Genomic DNA, 17,359 nt, shown 5'->3' on the forward strand with positions numbered 1-17,359 from the left:
ACGAGATTCATCTCCATCGGGTGCAGGCGCCATGTAGGATAGTGACGTCTCTCTTAAAGCGGTAGAATAAATCATAGCTTCATCAACCGTAGTATTAATTCAACTGCCTGACGTTGAGAAGACATGTTCTAATGAGTTACCCATGTTGTTGTGCCTATGTATTCACACTGTCACTTTGCAGATAGTCCACTAGGGAAATGAAGAGCATTTAGAGTCTTTGTGAATTTATTGTTCTCTTTGTTGTTGCGATTGCCTCGCTGATTCTGTACATAGTGCATAGTCGTCTGTCACTTTCTTCCAGATTTCGGAAAGACAATTGTAGCCGTCAATTCGATCTTCTTGTCAGTCTGCCGTTACATTTCCCCTTAACACTTCATGTGACTCTGTTGTATTCAAGTAACTATGGACACACAAACAAACAAACACAAACAAAGACAAACACTGAGAATGAAACCGCCGCACTCAGTCACAGAGTCTAAAACAGTTTCTCCTTCCTCTGTCGATCTTCTACTGCAGCGTTGTTAGCCTGGTTACCAGACCTATTATAGCTCCCGAGTCCTACATTCTCTATTTGCGGAGAGGATGTAGGACTCGAGAGCCTTTTGTCATGATAGGTCTGGTAACCAGGCTACTGCGTTGCCAAATGTGCGGAAAGACCGACAGTCGGACTCCGCGGTTATGGATGGGCTCTATACGAGACGAACGCTCCTTCCGCAAAGTCTAATTTACCGAGACGGTTGAATGATTCATCAAGGAGATTCGTCTGTCTATTCTCTGCAAACCACAAGTACACATCGCCGCGAGGGACGTCAGGTACTCTTAAAGTAATTACGGCCTTATTACAGTCATTTCCTACCTTATCCAGTACTTTGGCTGTGGACCAAGAAAGTTTCGGGAAAATCTGTTATATGGCGCGGCGATGACAAGATAGGTACTAGGTAGATTGTAGATATGCGAGCGTGCTTATCTTGTGCTATAGCCCGGATCGCTCTTTCTGTTTCTTGCTCTCCCTCTCTCTCTCTATCTGTGTATCTCTCTTTCTCCCTCTTTGTTTCTGTCTGTCCTTCTCTCCCTCCTTCCCTCCCCGTCTGTCTGTCTGTCTGTCTGTCTGTCTGTCTGTCTCTCTTTTCACCAGTGTTGATCTAGAGATTAGTACGTCAATCGCACACGCCATTGTTGGCAGAAATCATTGGTAAAAACACATACAGATACTAGTATAGATAAACCCGGCTGTAATAGGATAGCTACGGTTCCGTGTACTTACAAAGTATTTAAGTCATCCTTCCCATGTTGCAGAAAATCCGTGCTGCTGCATATGTTGCCCTCTCGATCTTAACGAACTACTCACAGCATCCTCCTTACTTAGCGGTACTTAAGCATGACGCACGTCTTTAAATCCTCTCTTAAGGTTCATTACATGATCCTTCTAGATAAGGTTATCAAGACGTTGTTAAGAGATCTTGTCTAAAGCATGGCTCTTATTAGGCTTATGCTTCACCTTAGGTGTAGAGGGCAGAAAAGGCATTAAAGTGATTAGGAAGTTTTGCCAAGTTCTAACGACTGGCCTGATGTAGTCTGACGTTAATCGACTATAACATAGTTGTTTTACACCGCGCTGCTAGCTGTTACACAGCCCCGGTTTCCTTGTTAGAGCTGTTAGTGCGTAAATTCGGAGTACGCTTGGGTACAGTTTTCAAAATAAAATGGGAGATTGAACAAGTGGGATAGGATGGAGGGATAGCCCAGAGGTACCGTACCCCGTCACGGTTGATAAGGGATAGATAAAACACGCGGAGAATGCCGACATGACTAACGGAGCTTGGCTGGCGCCCAGGCCCGTGTGGCCTGTCATTGTTGGAAAGTTTCGTAGTTCAGCAAACTCGCGCTGCAGCGAGACTGCGCGGGTCGGTCGTTGGCTCGCAAATGACGCGAATTTATGTTGTTGATAAGATAAAGAAAGTATAATCCTGGGGATGGGTGCCTACCCTGCAGCTGTGGTACACAGAGGAAACGCACGCTTTGTGCAAATACACGAACACGGCAGATTCCAGGGTTGAATAGTCAGGATGACACCAATGGGCGATATCCCTGTGACCTCTTGAGTAAACGTTCCGAGGTTTAAAAGAGGTCTTTCCCGCAGGACGCGTCCTGAATCCCGATGGCGTTCGGGGCTTTGAATGCCGGACCTATCACTGATACCTGACGACTTAGATCGAATTATTTCGGCAAGCGTCTTTGCGTATTCATCCTCCTTGATAAAGACGGACAAAGCGCCGGGGGTTCCGGCCGCATCTCGGGGCGCAAAGGTCTTTCCAGGACGCTGAATATTTATGGAGGATAAAGATGTTATCGCCGAGCTTTCTGCGCGTGAGAAAGTGTTTCTGTTCACGTAGCTGAGGGGATCTCGGAGATGAGTGAAAGTGAGAGTCACGTTTGTGAGGTAGTCCGGAGGATCTGCTTCATGGGACGGAAAGGTCAAGGGTACGAACCGCAAGGGCAAACTCAAACTTAAAGGACGTCGGCTTCTTTACAGCCTCTCCATTTCCCCGTGCTCCTTAATAGGACCATATTCCGACAGTCGCGCGGGGTTTAGTGGCCTGGCGACGTTTGTTATCCTGTTACGTCCCGTACTTGCAGTTTACGTGAGATTTTATTGAGGCACTACATTGCATTTACCCACATTTAGCCTGTCTTTATTGCCCCGTCCGTTACAGTACCCAGACCCATACATCTCCTAGTTCACGTTTCTTGTCCGAGTCCGGAGCAATGTGTGCATATATCTCCTTTATCCTCTCGGGTTAACCAGATGCGTGTAGAACACGGCCCGGTACTACACGTAAGGTCGGCCGGCATTAGTCCGCACTCCCGCGTTCTCCCCGATAGTAGGTAACCTCAATTTCTGGGCGAGCTTGAGCAGAATTACGCTAATATCTCTTAAGTACGAGCTTGACCTTGGCAGTGACCTGTGGAGAGGCCTCAATTAGTGCGGAGTCTGACGTTCGAATCCGGTCTTGTGGGAACGTGCCGCGCATCGCACGTCCGCGAGATCCGGAGAGCTGTGAATAGTTTCTGGGACTGCGTTATCGTGTAAGCAGCTTTGTCGGGAATGATTCACTGGGAAATACAATCCTTCGTTAACTCAAGGGATGAAACGCATTTCTCCGCGTCCTCTAAGCAATCTTTGTGTATCATTTCAGTTTTCCTCTCATCTCATACATCTACGTCTCACGCCTACGTCTCTTTATGATGTATTGATGTTTGTTTGGCTTGTTTCTTTCCTCCATCTCGCAGCTTAATTGCCGTTTCTTTGTTTTGACCTGTTTATCACAAAGACGATAGCTTGGAATCGTGATATTTGTGTTAAGACCTCCTAGCGGTTTCGTTTGTTACTGCAGTTATATGTATCTTTAGAAGTGAACATGATATTGTCAGGTTTATTACGAATAAGTTAAAGTCTACAGGTTTGTAGATGGTTATGTTTATTGTAATTACAGTTGTATGTCATACCATTTCTTTGTGCCAATAACTTCAGGAAAACTTTAGATATCTCCCGGAGGTATGAAATCTACGTTATCTATACTATGTGCACCGAGTTTTGACCCGTTTGTCTTATTTGTCGACAACGAATCCAATGAGCCGGAACACATTTGACAGCTGGGCGGCAATCTGGGAAGAAGAACCGCCGGCAAAAGACGTACCCCTTTTCATTACACTCCCCACGCAGCGCCGTTTCTTAACCAATAACAGGATATTCCGGAGAAAGAATAGACTGATGCTTAGCGCGTAATGGCCTCATCAGGCCCGCCCTCGGTAAACTTGACGACCCCGGCATCAGGTGCTGAGTGATGCCGGGAATAAGGGAGCTGTAAAGACGGGGCCTTCAGTACCGACTAAATCACCCTGCCGACGGCAATTCACCTACATTTCCCCCGCAATAGCCTCTCTGATTGTTATGGCAAATGGCAGGCCTCCGCCTTGGGGGAGAGTATTTTGATAACCATTATTCTATCAGACTTACGGTCCGCCCGCCGCCATTCAGGCCCTCCGTCAATCCGCAGCCTGCCCATTGAATCTGACGTGTTCAGTGTCCCCCTGAGCAAAGTCGGGAAATTGGCATTAACACTTCCCTGGCAGTCTGCCATAGGAGCATATTCACATTCTCCGCCGCCGTGGTGAATAATAATTATCGCAAAGACGAGAGGTGGAGCGCGCCTACAAGAGGTATGGGCCAGGCGAGTCAAGCCTGCAGTACGCGCACACATTAACCGCCGTGGACCTCGCAACTCCCGGACGGAGCCGACGGAATGTGGCAGGCACGGCCCTGAGATGGATGTCTACTTTCCCGATGCAATTTTCTGCTTGCGTGTCTCAAGGCTGAGTCGGAACTCACTCCATTTCCTCGCCGATATTACTAGTACTTGGCGGTTTCTCACGAAGAGGTATGTTTGAAGTCAAGAAAACGTTGAATTAGTTTCCCCCGTATATTGCGTTCTTTGGTCTTTCGTTGCGACCGTCATCATTTTTATACCATTGTTTCTACGGTAGGCTGTTAGTTGACATCTTTTGGATATAAGGTAAAGTCGCATGCCCCTTGTTTGAGGAGATCCACATTTCGAGTACGTTAAAGAACCCATCACACTTATCAATGTGTGTGGATCAAACTGATTGTACGCAGCTTTTTCGTTCCGTCAAGAAACTGACGAGACAGGCCTAAAGCTGGTTTACTGGTTGTGTGAAACATTCGCTCTCATTGCAAGGTCTTGTTTTATCTAGTATTAATCGTATATACTTTTGTGATTGAAATGCGCGAAGTTAAGTTTCCCCACGCTTGTCACGTTGCCCATGGTAAGATATCTGTTTATCTACCGAGCATTATTACAAAGTCATAATCCCGATAATGCTTTAAGTCTCCTGATTACTTAACAAAGCAATAATGACTGCGGTGTGCAGATGAGTTGATGAGGGGCGAAGATCGGGATGACGTGTGGCAAATGGGTGTTTCGCCTGTCGCCGCGCGCGTGGAGATCTGATCATGGGTTAAGGCCGCTCGTAAGCTAAATACAAATAGATTCTGACGTTAATGGATAAATTTAAACCAACAAGCTCCGAATTATGAATGCGGAAAGTTGGTTTGTCTAAAGCTGGATTGAATTTGCAAACAGGTAATGGATGTAGTGATGGGATGGTTGATAGACAGAAACGAGTACAAACGAGCTTTGACTTTGTGTAACAAATTCAGGTGGTGTTTTCTGTTTTCTTCCTGGACCACAAATACCTGGCACATATTCAGTGCTTCTGTTTATGAAGCTTCTCCCGCTAAAATTCATGTTAACTACTATGGTTGCAGATTACACCCACAATGGCCGAAGTGAAATTTCAGATTGAACACAGAGCACCCGACTGATTCTGGCTCGCAGATGTAGTAACGACAGGGTTAGATCCCCGGTGAACCCCGCGCGGATTTGTCCGGGGAGGAGCCAGCGGGTCAGACACACGGCCGTAACCGGACCGCCGGCCGGCTGGAATCATAACGGCCGTTACAGGTCTTATCATTCTGGCCAGACGAACGGACGATAAAGTCGGGCAGGCAGAGTCATTTGGGGGAAAACAGGTTAAAACGTCATGTAGTTTGTTGAGGGGGATATTTACCTCTCGTGCACCTGTCAATGTTAATCTGGAACGCAAAGAAACTGTGGAAGAGATAGATAAAACGTTACCTTGTTCAGTCTCAAAGAACATAATATATCTCTATATATTTTATATACAATGATTTTAATGTGCTTAAAATAGTGTTATGGATTGTTATGCTAGCGCTATCTCTGTCAAATTCCATTGTGCAGTCTTGTCTTTGTTAGTAGAGATGGCCCTTTATTTGCAATAGCCGCAGGCTAGTTGGTCTGCCCTGACTGTGCCAAACTAATAAATAAATAAATGCATATGAATAAGTAGATAACGTACATGAAGGAAGCGTACAGCACTGCATGTGTTTGATGCCTAAATGGTGTCGTCATCATTGTGCCTAATAAGACGGGGAATTATTATTACTTCAGAATGATGAATAGTACAAATCACTCTCTTATCACATAATGCTATTCTCATAAAGCAGGAGATTATTTTACTAGACTAGCATTAGCGGCTAAATACCTTACGGCCTCTTTCATAAAAAGTCCATCACGCAGTATGAAGGATAAAGTACTAACGTAGCATGAAATATTGAAGGTGTCGAAATTTATTAACTGGAACCCTGCCACCTTAATAAGTACGGGAAAAGTTTTTGAAACCAAGAGGGACTAAAATAACATAGCTGACAGTGAGAACTCATATTTTTCACGCTTCACCTTTTCGCTATTGGTTATGTAACTTGTACGCAAAGTCATGTCAGACTGGTGCGATATTCATCCTTCACAGCGCGCGGATTCGGTAATCAATTACAGCAGGTCTCACCTACAGAACTTTCAGCACCAAGGACAGGGAAATCATCACGCCCCGCGCGCCCTCGCGTGAGGTGTCAGGGGTCTTGGCGCCATTTCACGCTGTATCAGCCATGGTTAAGAGCTGTTCCTGTTGTAATTGCCGGAGCTACGCCAAGTCCCCGGCCTTGTTAAGTCTGCTCCCCCATCGGGTAGACGGGGAGCTTCGTCTGACTTCTGACTTGAGAGAAACTGTTTGGAAAATATGTTCAGGAAATGGAAAACAATTCCCCCAGAGAAACAAACAAGCAAACAACAGTTGATCATGATTCCCTAGATCATGCTAAAACAAATGACTCCCAAATGAGAGCAAGAAAACAAAAGAAAGGTAGGACACTAAAGATAACACTAACCCCACCCACAGAGTCGGAGACCATAGCCTTGAAATTGTACTTCTGAAGTTGCCAGTCCTAACTACAATTTGGTAACGTCTCCTAAGAAGAATAGATTTTCACTATTGATATGGGTAAATCATAAATGTGGTGTGGGAAATCTGTTGAAACATTGCTCTTGAAAGTTGCCTTAGTGTTAGCTTTCTTTAAATGAAGGATTCAAATTCATGACAGCCAAGATACTCACACGTCAACGCAATAGGCAGTTTCCACTGACAGCGCACGAGTGTTGAGCTCACAACAACGGGAGATAGGTGTTAATTGAAATCTTCTCTCGAACGGATCCCAGCAGTAAGACCTGCCAATAACGACTGACTGGGAAAAATCATGTTTGTCGTTAATCGTTCCGGGGTGTTAAAAGCGCAATCACGGCAAATGCATTATTCTCAAGGACGAGAGCATAATTCTGTGCCAAGTTCATCAGGGGTTGCGCGCCGGCACTGTTGGCTTAGCCTCTGTGCACAGGAAACGTTCTTTTCCGGAGCGAATCGATTTTGGTTTCATCAAAAATGAAGAGGAAATGGAAAACGAATATCACATAAATGTCCAATAATGAGTTTGTCGGGTCGTGTGATCGATCTTTGACGAGGAAGAGTGTTATAGGGCCGAATTCGGGCAGACATATTCCCACAGACGTTAATCTGATTTGGGCGGAGTCGTTGTTGTAAGTATATTATCTGTTGATCCAATAAACTTTCATTTTGGGCTGACCGTTAGCCTCCTTTAAGCGTAGAAATGATCTACTTCCTCAAACCTCTGGCGCGAGAAACTGATGGATTTGCAAAGCAATTTTGATGTAAATCCATACCTTACAACAGTTGGATCTGTATTTAGAGTTCTTTATCTTTGCACAATCCGTTGTCAATTTCCTCACCGACTTTGGCTGATTTCAGCTGCCTTCATTATTGTGCTCTCCAATCAGAGGTTGGATATTAAGATTACAACTGATTTACTGTGATTTCTTACAGTGATTTCTCTACTTGGTGAGTAGTTGTCAGGAACGTTTATTGGATCTACAAGTTAAATTGACAGGTTAAATTACAAGCGGCAACACACAGCAAAAGACAAGAAAAGATAATTTACAGCTGGTCTGGCCGCCCTAGCCTTGAACCGACCGCCCCTAAGATAAATAGATACCATCTACAATATTTACCGAGCTAATCCATAGCGAACGTTCCTGTGATTATGTCCAAGGGGGCAATAACGCCAAGGTCACCGTGTTATTGTCTAGTCAAGGTCACCATCACTTGTACTAAAAGAAAAACCTGAGCTCAAGACGTTAAGTACCATGTCTCGGAATCAGCTACGACGTCTTCGGGATGAAACAATCAGAGGTGCATGAAAGATGGAGCTTCTTGAAGATTGAAGGTCGCGAAGGAACAGTGGATAAGACAGAATCATGTGTGTATGTTCAGAGAATGTAAAATAACTACGAATTAATGTTGACATTAAAAAAGGCAGGAGCAAGTACGTTAATGTTTGAACAAGTCGAAGCAAATACTAGAATTACTAATTTCATTTGTAAAACTGAAAAAAAACGACATGAAAACGTGCCCAGGAATGTAAACAAGTGGGTAAGATAAGAAATCGCAACTAGAATAAGAAAAAAAAGAGGAACGTTGCCAAAATAAAATCTATGAAACGTAATGGAATGGTCAAGAAAAAGACCAACAAGAGGAGAAAGAGACACGAAACTCGATTGCCCTTTTCCAACCCTGTTTACCCGGGTCAATTGGATTTGTCTCGTCAATCCATACTTCATTAATCCGGCCACGAACCCGGCAGAATTAAGGAGTACACATGTCTGATGTGGGATTAGGGTAACCTTGCGCTGATGCCCGTACAACTTGGCCCGTAATCCCGCCTGATTTCCTCGGGGTGGAGACACGAGAACACAATCCGGAGGCGGTCTTTTGAATGCTAATGCGGCTCTTAAGCGCGCTTTTCCAGCCTTTGTTATTGGAAAGCCATACGCTCATCAGCCGGAAAATGACGCCGATAGAATATCTGAGCGGGGAGCGGAACGCTGGCTCGGACCTGGCGCGTCGTAACGGCTGGATGGGCAGGGTTACGGACAAGTGCGTCACCATCATATAAGCGCGAATATAAATCTCATCTTCAATTGAAGTTCGCTCGCTGTGAACAATACAATAACTCCGGATGGATATGAGAGTGCCGCGCTTAGGGACCCCTTATGAATCTACTTGTGGCACTTACACCTCTTTCCTCTAGAGGCCGCGACCAAATATTTCTCAGCTCACTTTGCGAATTTTATATGTGAATTTGGATCTTCTAAATCTATAATATTTAATGTAAAGACGTACTGCATTAGACAGACTTCTGTCTCTGGCTAAGGCGCTAGAAACATCCTGAGGCTTTTCCCGTCCGTGATTAAAACGCTGGATGACGTGGGTGTACATGAATACAGCTTAAGCCTTCTTCAAAGGCACGGGAAGATACACATGTAAATGAAGGCAGCTTAGTCTTCTTCTGTACCTTGTTAAGGCAGTACTAGCGGAGTATGTAAATGTCTCCCAGTTAAGACACTACAGGATGGAAATGTAAATGGATGTATCTTAAGCCTCCTTGCGTCTCTTGTTCAGACTTTGGAAGATTTAAATGTAAATGAATGTATCTTAACTCTTCTTCCTTCACCAGTTAAGACACTGGGAGACGTAAATGCGCATGAATGTAGCGGCGCGCTGTGGCATTACTGATAATGATGAAGAGGCGAATCTCGCCCGATGCATATCGAAGTGCTTTTACGGGTATCCGATATCTCTGTGTACGGCTGATTACAGTCCTACAGCTCCCGGTACTCCCGCGTGTTTAGGCTATTAGGTAAACACGGGTTTATGTAAGCATGATCTTGTGTAGAAATCTTGAGGAGCGTTTTCGTGAGGCCACTTTTCCATTGGATGGAAACCGCTGAGCAACCAAAATTGGATTTTGTATGACCTCCGAGTTTATGATTTGAATATGATCCATGATGCATGATATGAAAGGTAACGTTAACAAAACTTACAAAGTACGCTTACATAATGAGATTCATTTCAACTACTAAGTCGATTTGTTTGTCGCTCAACTATCGCTCAGCGGTCGCCACTTCAGTACATTTAGGAAGGGCAACAGTCATCTATCTTGTTCTTGTACGTAAAAAAAACAATCATTGGAATCTTCTGCGGCTTTTGCAATCGTCGAGGTTTAGGAGTTATATGTCATCGTGAAATCACAATTGACTCGTTGAGAGCAATCAACTGCAGGTGTAGAATGACTGGTAAATTACTGTGGTGATTAGTGTGTGTTATGAATGTGTTTGGTTATAATCCTCGAAACAGCTAATTTGAAGGGCTATACTACCTTCCCCAAACACTAACATGATTTCCAACCGTTATCTACCTCTGTATATGAGCCAATATGTGATTAACGTTACACGAACTTTTGTTCAGTCCACTGTACACTGTTAGGGATTCGGACGAGCTACTCAACGTTTTATCTCTCAAACCTTATCTTTCTCCGTGCACTTGGCGTAGCGCCAAACCAGGAAACCATCACCATCAGCAGCCTCTAATAGAAGAACTCCCCAGGTCGCTCATTCAGCCAGCCTCTGAGGTGCAGTATCGGCAGCCATTCCCGTTCATACACTTGACGATGCGTCTAAATTTGACATCGCCAAGTCTTATGGGGACCCTGTGTGTTTTCTACTTCTACAATTGAAGAGGCTGAATTGCCTGTATCTTCACAATTGCGGCCCCATTTGACGAGGAAGAGCGAATAAAAGAATACAACGTAAAAAGGCGTGCAGAGAGCTATTATGATGACTAAGAGCTTGATACAAAGGCGGCTCTTTGTCTGCCATTAAAGCTTATTGGCATAGCAGTGCGATATGTCACAGTTTAAGTACTGTGCTACCAGCATGGTCCCAATGTTCATCAGCACGAAAATGTGTGCGTTAACATTTCAACATTCTTCCGTCTGTAACTTTTGAGATAGGAAACTTCGCTGGCCAGAAGCTTGTACGTTTGATTTGTTGTTCTTCTGCTGACTGTGAATTTGCATGCATTGCGGCCTATATTTAGACCCACATTCAGGTCTCCACAGAAAACCTTTTCAAGTTCATGTCCAGTGTGAACTATCGGCTGCCACGTATAATGCACATTCCTCGTCCATAACAGTTACAAGTATGAACCATATTTCCCTAAAGACCGCCAGATGCCACAGTGCGTTTCATAAAATCGCATTCTCAGCATGTTAAATGATACAAACCTTACCACAACTGTCCACTGTGAACTATTGGCTGCCATGAGTAATATGTTTTTTTACAAAGCACCTTCTCTGTAGAGAACAGCTATCACCGTGATCTATGGTTACCATAAGGCTGATGACACAACGCCTTTCTTGGAAAGCGCCTTAGCGCATACACAGCATGTCAAATGGTGAAACTTTCCGCATTGTGAGGGGATGCAGTATTTGCATTACTGAAAGTATCAGAAACGTAGATATATTGCCCCCCTCCCCAAACTCGGATATCTTTGTTGTGACAATTTGAGACGTTATCATCATTTAGTGCATTTGAAAGGCATTTGCTCAGACAACGTCATCAGTCTAAAAGCTACTACCGATCCTCGCAGTCAGACCCATAGCACTACCGTACCTAGCGGCAGCCTGGAAACATATCCCCCGTGCTGTGATGTATACCGCGTGTGTCCCGAGAAGTCTAGCGGATAAAAGACACGACAGATGGTAGCGTTCACTCTTCCAAGCCGGCTTTCATATGTAATTTAGGACTCGCATTAAAACGGGACGTATCACTTGACCCGAGATGTGTATATTTTGCCGGTCTTGTCGTGATGATATACCGTATATGCCACTCAAACCGCGCGCGTTATGGCTAAAACTTTAACGATTAAAAAACTTGAAGCAGTAACATTCTCAGCTTCTTAACTTAACACTCCTAGTCCTAGTCGATAAGTTTTAGTGCCAAAATATACTTATCTGATTTATCTACTAGTATCATTCTCTTCCTTTTTTGTCCTCCTGTGACTGTGTGGCTGTAATTTGTTGGAGTTTATGAGAACACCTCTTGGTAACGTGCATTCATATCACAACAAATCTTAACAGTTAAAAGGGCACTTAAACGTTAGATATATGCAGCTTCCATGGTATCACATTGCGCCATCAACAATAAGAGATATTGGCAACTATTTTCACTATTGCTTACTCGTGAGCCCCTCTGTGATAAGAATCTGCATTGCGAGTCAGACTGTACGTGGTGAAATTCTTGACGGCAAATGCTTGTATGATCTTAAGTTAATCAAACTTTACGATCGAATCAAAGCTCTGGATCCAAATTTACAAACAATGGCTAAGTCTTAGGAGGAAGAAAGGAATTATCTGTCTCGCAAGTACGTCAAACTGCGCTGGTATTGTTGCTAGAATTTTCTTGTTCTTGTTTGAACCTTCTGCCATTGCCGCGAGTTTTTTTTTACATCGCGCAAAGCTTGGCACCCCACCCTGATCTTGGATTCCGGTACCGCGCGCCTACTGAGGAAAGAAGCCTGTGAATTATCGACCGTTTTATGTATTATTGTCCACCCAGAACATTTTATAATAAGAATGTACAGATCTGCAGATTGTAGCGCTACGGTTGGTCGCGACAGCTTGGCCCAGGCATCTGCTCAGACTGCTCTCACCGATACGCCCAGACGCAGACGATAGAATCCTCCTTAGTTACAAAATGGCCGCCGAGACAGCTTTTTCCCGCCAGGTCCGCGGCCAATTGGCTATGGACGTGACTTTGGCACCTTTCATATCGATTGTCTGACTTCTAACTGCTTTAATGCTCCTGGAGAACTTTATAACATGTGGGGATATTCGCAAAGGTTACATCAATAGCTAACGTCGCTGTATTAAGTGAACCTGCATATATCGCTGATCTTCTTTTCTATTTATCAGCGGTGGGACAACATATGGGGAAAGATATCCATTAAATGATTAATCGACGTCGACGTTGCGAGTTAGTCTGCTCTCTCTCCCTCTCCTGCCCAACGCTGTTGCCAATGATGTGCAGGGGAGCAATGGCTTTGCGGTTGTCGTTTTTACACCAAAACTAAAGAAAACTCCCGACATCAGGCCATGGTAGGCAACAGTACGTAATAGGTACAAAAACGGCATTAGAAGTTTGGTACTCGAGGCTATCAGAAAACAGCATGAAAAACGACCCTTCAAGGCTGCTGACAATGCTACATCGTCTGGCTTTTCAAGTCATTGTCCGTTCTTCACTCCATCTCTCCATCCGTCCATCCCTGCGTCACCTGTCCTTTGTTCTCTCCTCCCGCCTGCCGCTCCCCTGTCCGTGCCTGGCTGGCGGAGCCCCGGCCGGACCATTATCGGTCTTATTAACCCTGTTCCATCCGTCTGTCTCCTTTACTGCCGCGCGCCCGCGTCAACTCATTTATGCTCCGGCAATATGTAGCGCGACCTCCATTTACCAGGCCGCGACACGAGCGGTACATCATCTGCCGGGGACGTGGGTGGGCGCTGCCGGCCGCTGTCAGCCGAAATGAAGCCATCACCGCGTCTTTACACACCGCGGCTGCCGCCCGTTCCCACCGGCCCCGCGCACCCCCGACCCCGGCGTTTGTTCGTGCCTTGGTTCCTCTGTCCCGGGCGTCTCTAATCGCCCCCGAATCAGTGTTCTCGTGCTCACAATGAGCCTTTTGAGGATGCCAAACGGCAGCTCCTGTCGGTGATAGAGACATCACGTCTCCCGGGAGACCATAGCCGGGCGGAATCGGCGTGACCAGGCGACCATTATGTCGTCCCGGCCCCCGTTAGCACCCCGCCTTTTGTGCACCCTTATTAACTGCACTGAATTACAGCGGCATCATGACGCCCCTCTAAGAACACAAAATGCCTCCTGCCAGATGGTCTTCTTTTTTTTTTCAAAAAAAGTTCTACTCACAATGGAAGTCACCAGGAGCACTCAAACACTTCCGTTGACTCTCTTGACAAAATTAGGTCGTTTTAGGCCATATGACTTTCGACCTAAAAGCGCAAACGACACGTTTGTGCTTCTGCAGTAGTTCTACAAGGGTAAACAACATCAAGGACACTACTGGGATTCATACTCCTTTTAGTCATGATAAGGTGCACACGTGAACTGAAGTGACTGTTTCATTTTCCATTGCCTAAACCCGCAAACGACACGTTTGTGCTTCGGTAGCAGTTCTCGAAGGTGTAAACAACATTAAGTACACTATTGGGATCTAATTCTCCATTATGATAAGGCGCACATTCAAGTGACAACAAAATGTTCCATTTTCCCGATGCTGTATTGGTTGAATGGCGTGTTACACAATATCGCTGTGCGCTCATCTTACTTAAATGATGTATTTCTATGCATAACTTTTGGATGACTGACAGATCGTGGGTCGATTCTAACATATACATTCTACCATGTACTCTTCCCCACCGCAATAGCAGTGTTCTCTTCTAGCTCTTCCCCCATTCGTTAAACAGCGTATTGGGTTGTATCATTGGGCGATGGGATCGCCACGCGTTATCTTTGGGATGGTCCCCTCTAGCGAAACCTGATGGAATCGTCCGATTCAGCAGGCTCGGCAGGAGAAAACAGCTTCATTCAGCGTCAGATCGATCAAGGCGGTCCCCGATTCGACACAGGCTCGCCGGCCCGACACATGCTTTTGTTGTGGCTCCCATTTGTCGCTCTCCCCTCGGGAGGGAGGTTCGGAGTACGAGCAGTCCACAGAAAGCCGGGCAGCCCGGAGCAACAGTAGAGGTTCACAATGCTGCAGCAGCGCTCTGCCGTTCTCCTGATGTGATGACAGGTATCGGACCGCGTCAGGAACTAACAGGCCAGCGCTAGTGTTGGAGTACATCGCGGGTGCGTCGCTTCCGATATATACTGTCCGTCAGTTGTTCTTATCCATGGTGACCGTAGTGGTGTATCCGAGATTGTGCGGTTTTTATCGAGGGCCTCGACGAGGCTATGTTCGTTACATCACAGGGCGTGATGCTCTTTTCCTGCCTCGCATTAGGTTGACTTCTCTGTATGTTCATTCCACGCCGACGATTTGGTTTGACACATAGCCAAACGCATAGTCGAGAAGCTACGCTTTATCGCGAGCGTCGGAATCGTGGGATCTCGCGTCGATTGATAGAGTTGTTCTAACCCTGGCGGACCGTTTTCTACATTTTCCCCACATCAGGTATTGCCATTAGGAGCAGACGTTGGTGTGCTGCGCGCGCGGTTCGTAATTGACTCAATTTCGGGTTCATTTAGCGACCTTGTTATCCCAGAATTGAATTCCTTTACTTATGTGTAACGACGGCTCCGTTTTCTCTGTCTCTATTCCAGAAGAAGCCATGGGAGGAAGACCCCGCCGCTGTCCTGCCGTCCTCTCCGTCCTGGTCGCCGTGCTGCTGACCTCCTGTCCGCGGGGGCAGGCGGAGCAGTGCCCGGGGAGGGTCGCGGTCCTGAACGGCGATGCCCAGGTAAGATTTAAACCATTTCCCCTGCTCATCTGCACACTATATTGTAGTCCAGCTGCCCATTTTCTCCTACATCGAGCGCGGTTCGCCAAACCACTTGTCATGTTTCGCTCCATTTGCGCCCCGCAAGCCTCTGTCTGTTGTTCTCGTATTGACCGACGGTTCGGCTAGAAATCGGAGTTTGACTCTATGAAAGCTTTATTCACGTTCCCCGCTCCCAAAAGTACCTCTCTCCTGCAATTTTCATTAAACCCATCATGTTTATCTGTCAAGTGCATTGATCTTTTTTTCCGGCGCACTGCAATCACGTAATTTCAGCTCGAATGTAGCCAAGCTTAGAGCTTATTTATCCCATGTAGCGCTCAAGCTCACGGGCATATATACGCCGCTGGTATTATATAATCACACACCGCCCGTACATGTGCATTATTTAAGCAGCATTTTCAATATAGTCTGACCCACGGTGCTGGAGGGTGGTATATTTCATCCCGACAACGCATGCAAAATTAAGGTTTCGCCTCCCGCCGTGTAGAAGGTGAGCGGCGCGGTTCGATCCGACCTCCCCTTCTCCTGTTCCCCCTTCCGACACTGACGGAGTGCGCCGCCAGACATCGCCGCGAATTTATGAACTATCATTCGACGAAATCATCCTTCATGAAATTAATAATAGCTGCTTTTATCCCGTTATAATTGCGATGAACGATAATATTAATCCACGGTGCGCGGAGAGCGCAAACAAGCATGCTATGTTGCCATATGCCTACCTCCGTACTTCCACATTCGTAATCACTGGGAGTCTCTCGCAATGCTCTTCCAATTTCAGTTTGACTTTTCCACTCAAAATGTCACAAATTCCTACCGTACGCTCCCAGCGTCCCGTAACCAGGACCGGTAGATATTGGAAAGTAGTCGTAAAGCGGTAGTGATTGATAGAACCTCCCCTCTCCTTCCCCGCTCGCTGTCACGTCCAGTTGTGGAGTCCGGCTAAAAATGATGCGGACGCTTCCCTCACCGAAAATTTACCGACATCTCTTGACAAATATGCATAAGATAGTTACAGATGACATTTACAGCTACGAGCTTCCGTAATGAACTAGCAGGGAGTTGGGATTACAGGTTAGCAGAGCCGCTGTTTTGGGAAACCCTCGACAGACGAATTTCTGCGGGGAAGATTTACCGTCTTTTTCCCCCGGTGATATGCGTCAGGATAGTGACATTTCAGACAAGCGTGTAGCGCCGTGAGTGGAAGGTAATGCAGCTAGATTACATGTTCGGCTATGATAGGTATATTTTTGCTGAGCTATGACGGAATATACCGGCCGTATCACTGTAGTTTCAAGGTTATGTAGAATACACTAGCTTCCTGTATCTTTCAAGAGCCTTTCTTCTTATTCCATCCATGACAACTTGGCATTCTAAGAGCGTAAATCTTTTAAAAGCCGCGAATGTAAAGTGGGCGCCGTTCTAAGCCCAATATTGTACTTGTAAGTGTGTTAAGACCATTTGCGCGCCACGAAAGTTCTCTACGCATTCGTGGGGAAAAGGAGGCAGCGAATTAAGTTTGCCAGGCTGCGTGTGTAGCGTGTAGCATGAGTGCATATCATTATTACTTACTGTCTGAAGAAAAATACGTGTACGTTTCACACGTTTTGTATTACATCTCATATGAGTCCTTGTAGTTTTTGATGCCACCCGAACAGGTGTAAATGCACAGCTCAGGGTATCACTATCCTAGGAATGTGTCTGTATTTTTAGAGTGGCAGTGGCATCCCTTTGTCTTTGTTGTCCCCTCGTACCGCCACTTCAACAGTGTGAGCCGCGCTGACTGCCCATTTGCGGTACAGGCGGCGCCGCTGTGTGCGCTCTGTGCTGACAGGTGGTGTAAGTCAACCGTGGGTGATGCCTCTGTGGAACCTTACTGTCTTCTTTCTCAGGCTTTGGTCTAGACTCAATCCATCAAGCTAATTTGGCGGTCAAGAAAAA

At 45.8% G+C, this 17,359-nt stretch overlaps 1 long non-coding RNA gene across 1 annotated transcript in view; it reads left to right on the top strand.

Annotated features, from left to right (window-relative positions):
• LOC109463766 overlaps positions 1–15,373 on the top strand; it is a 62,862-nt gene extending 47,489 nt beyond the window's left edge. Inside the window, exon 4 of the long non-coding RNA XR_002139839.1 lies at positions 15,243–15,373. This is a non-coding gene — a long non-coding RNA (uncharacterized LOC109463766). The remainder of the gene's footprint in view (positions 1–15,242) is intronic.
• The last annotated feature ends 1,986 nt before the right edge of the window (positions 15,374–17,359 follow it).

The sequence above is a fragment of the Branchiostoma belcheri genome, unplaced genomic scaffold (assembly GCF_001625305.1).
Source record: "Branchiostoma belcheri isolate BF01 breed outbred unplaced genomic scaffold, Haploidv18h27 scaffold1, whole genome shotgun sequence".
Lineage (NCBI taxonomy): Eukaryota > Metazoa > Chordata > Leptocardii > Amphioxiformes > Branchiostomatidae > Branchiostoma > Branchiostoma belcheri.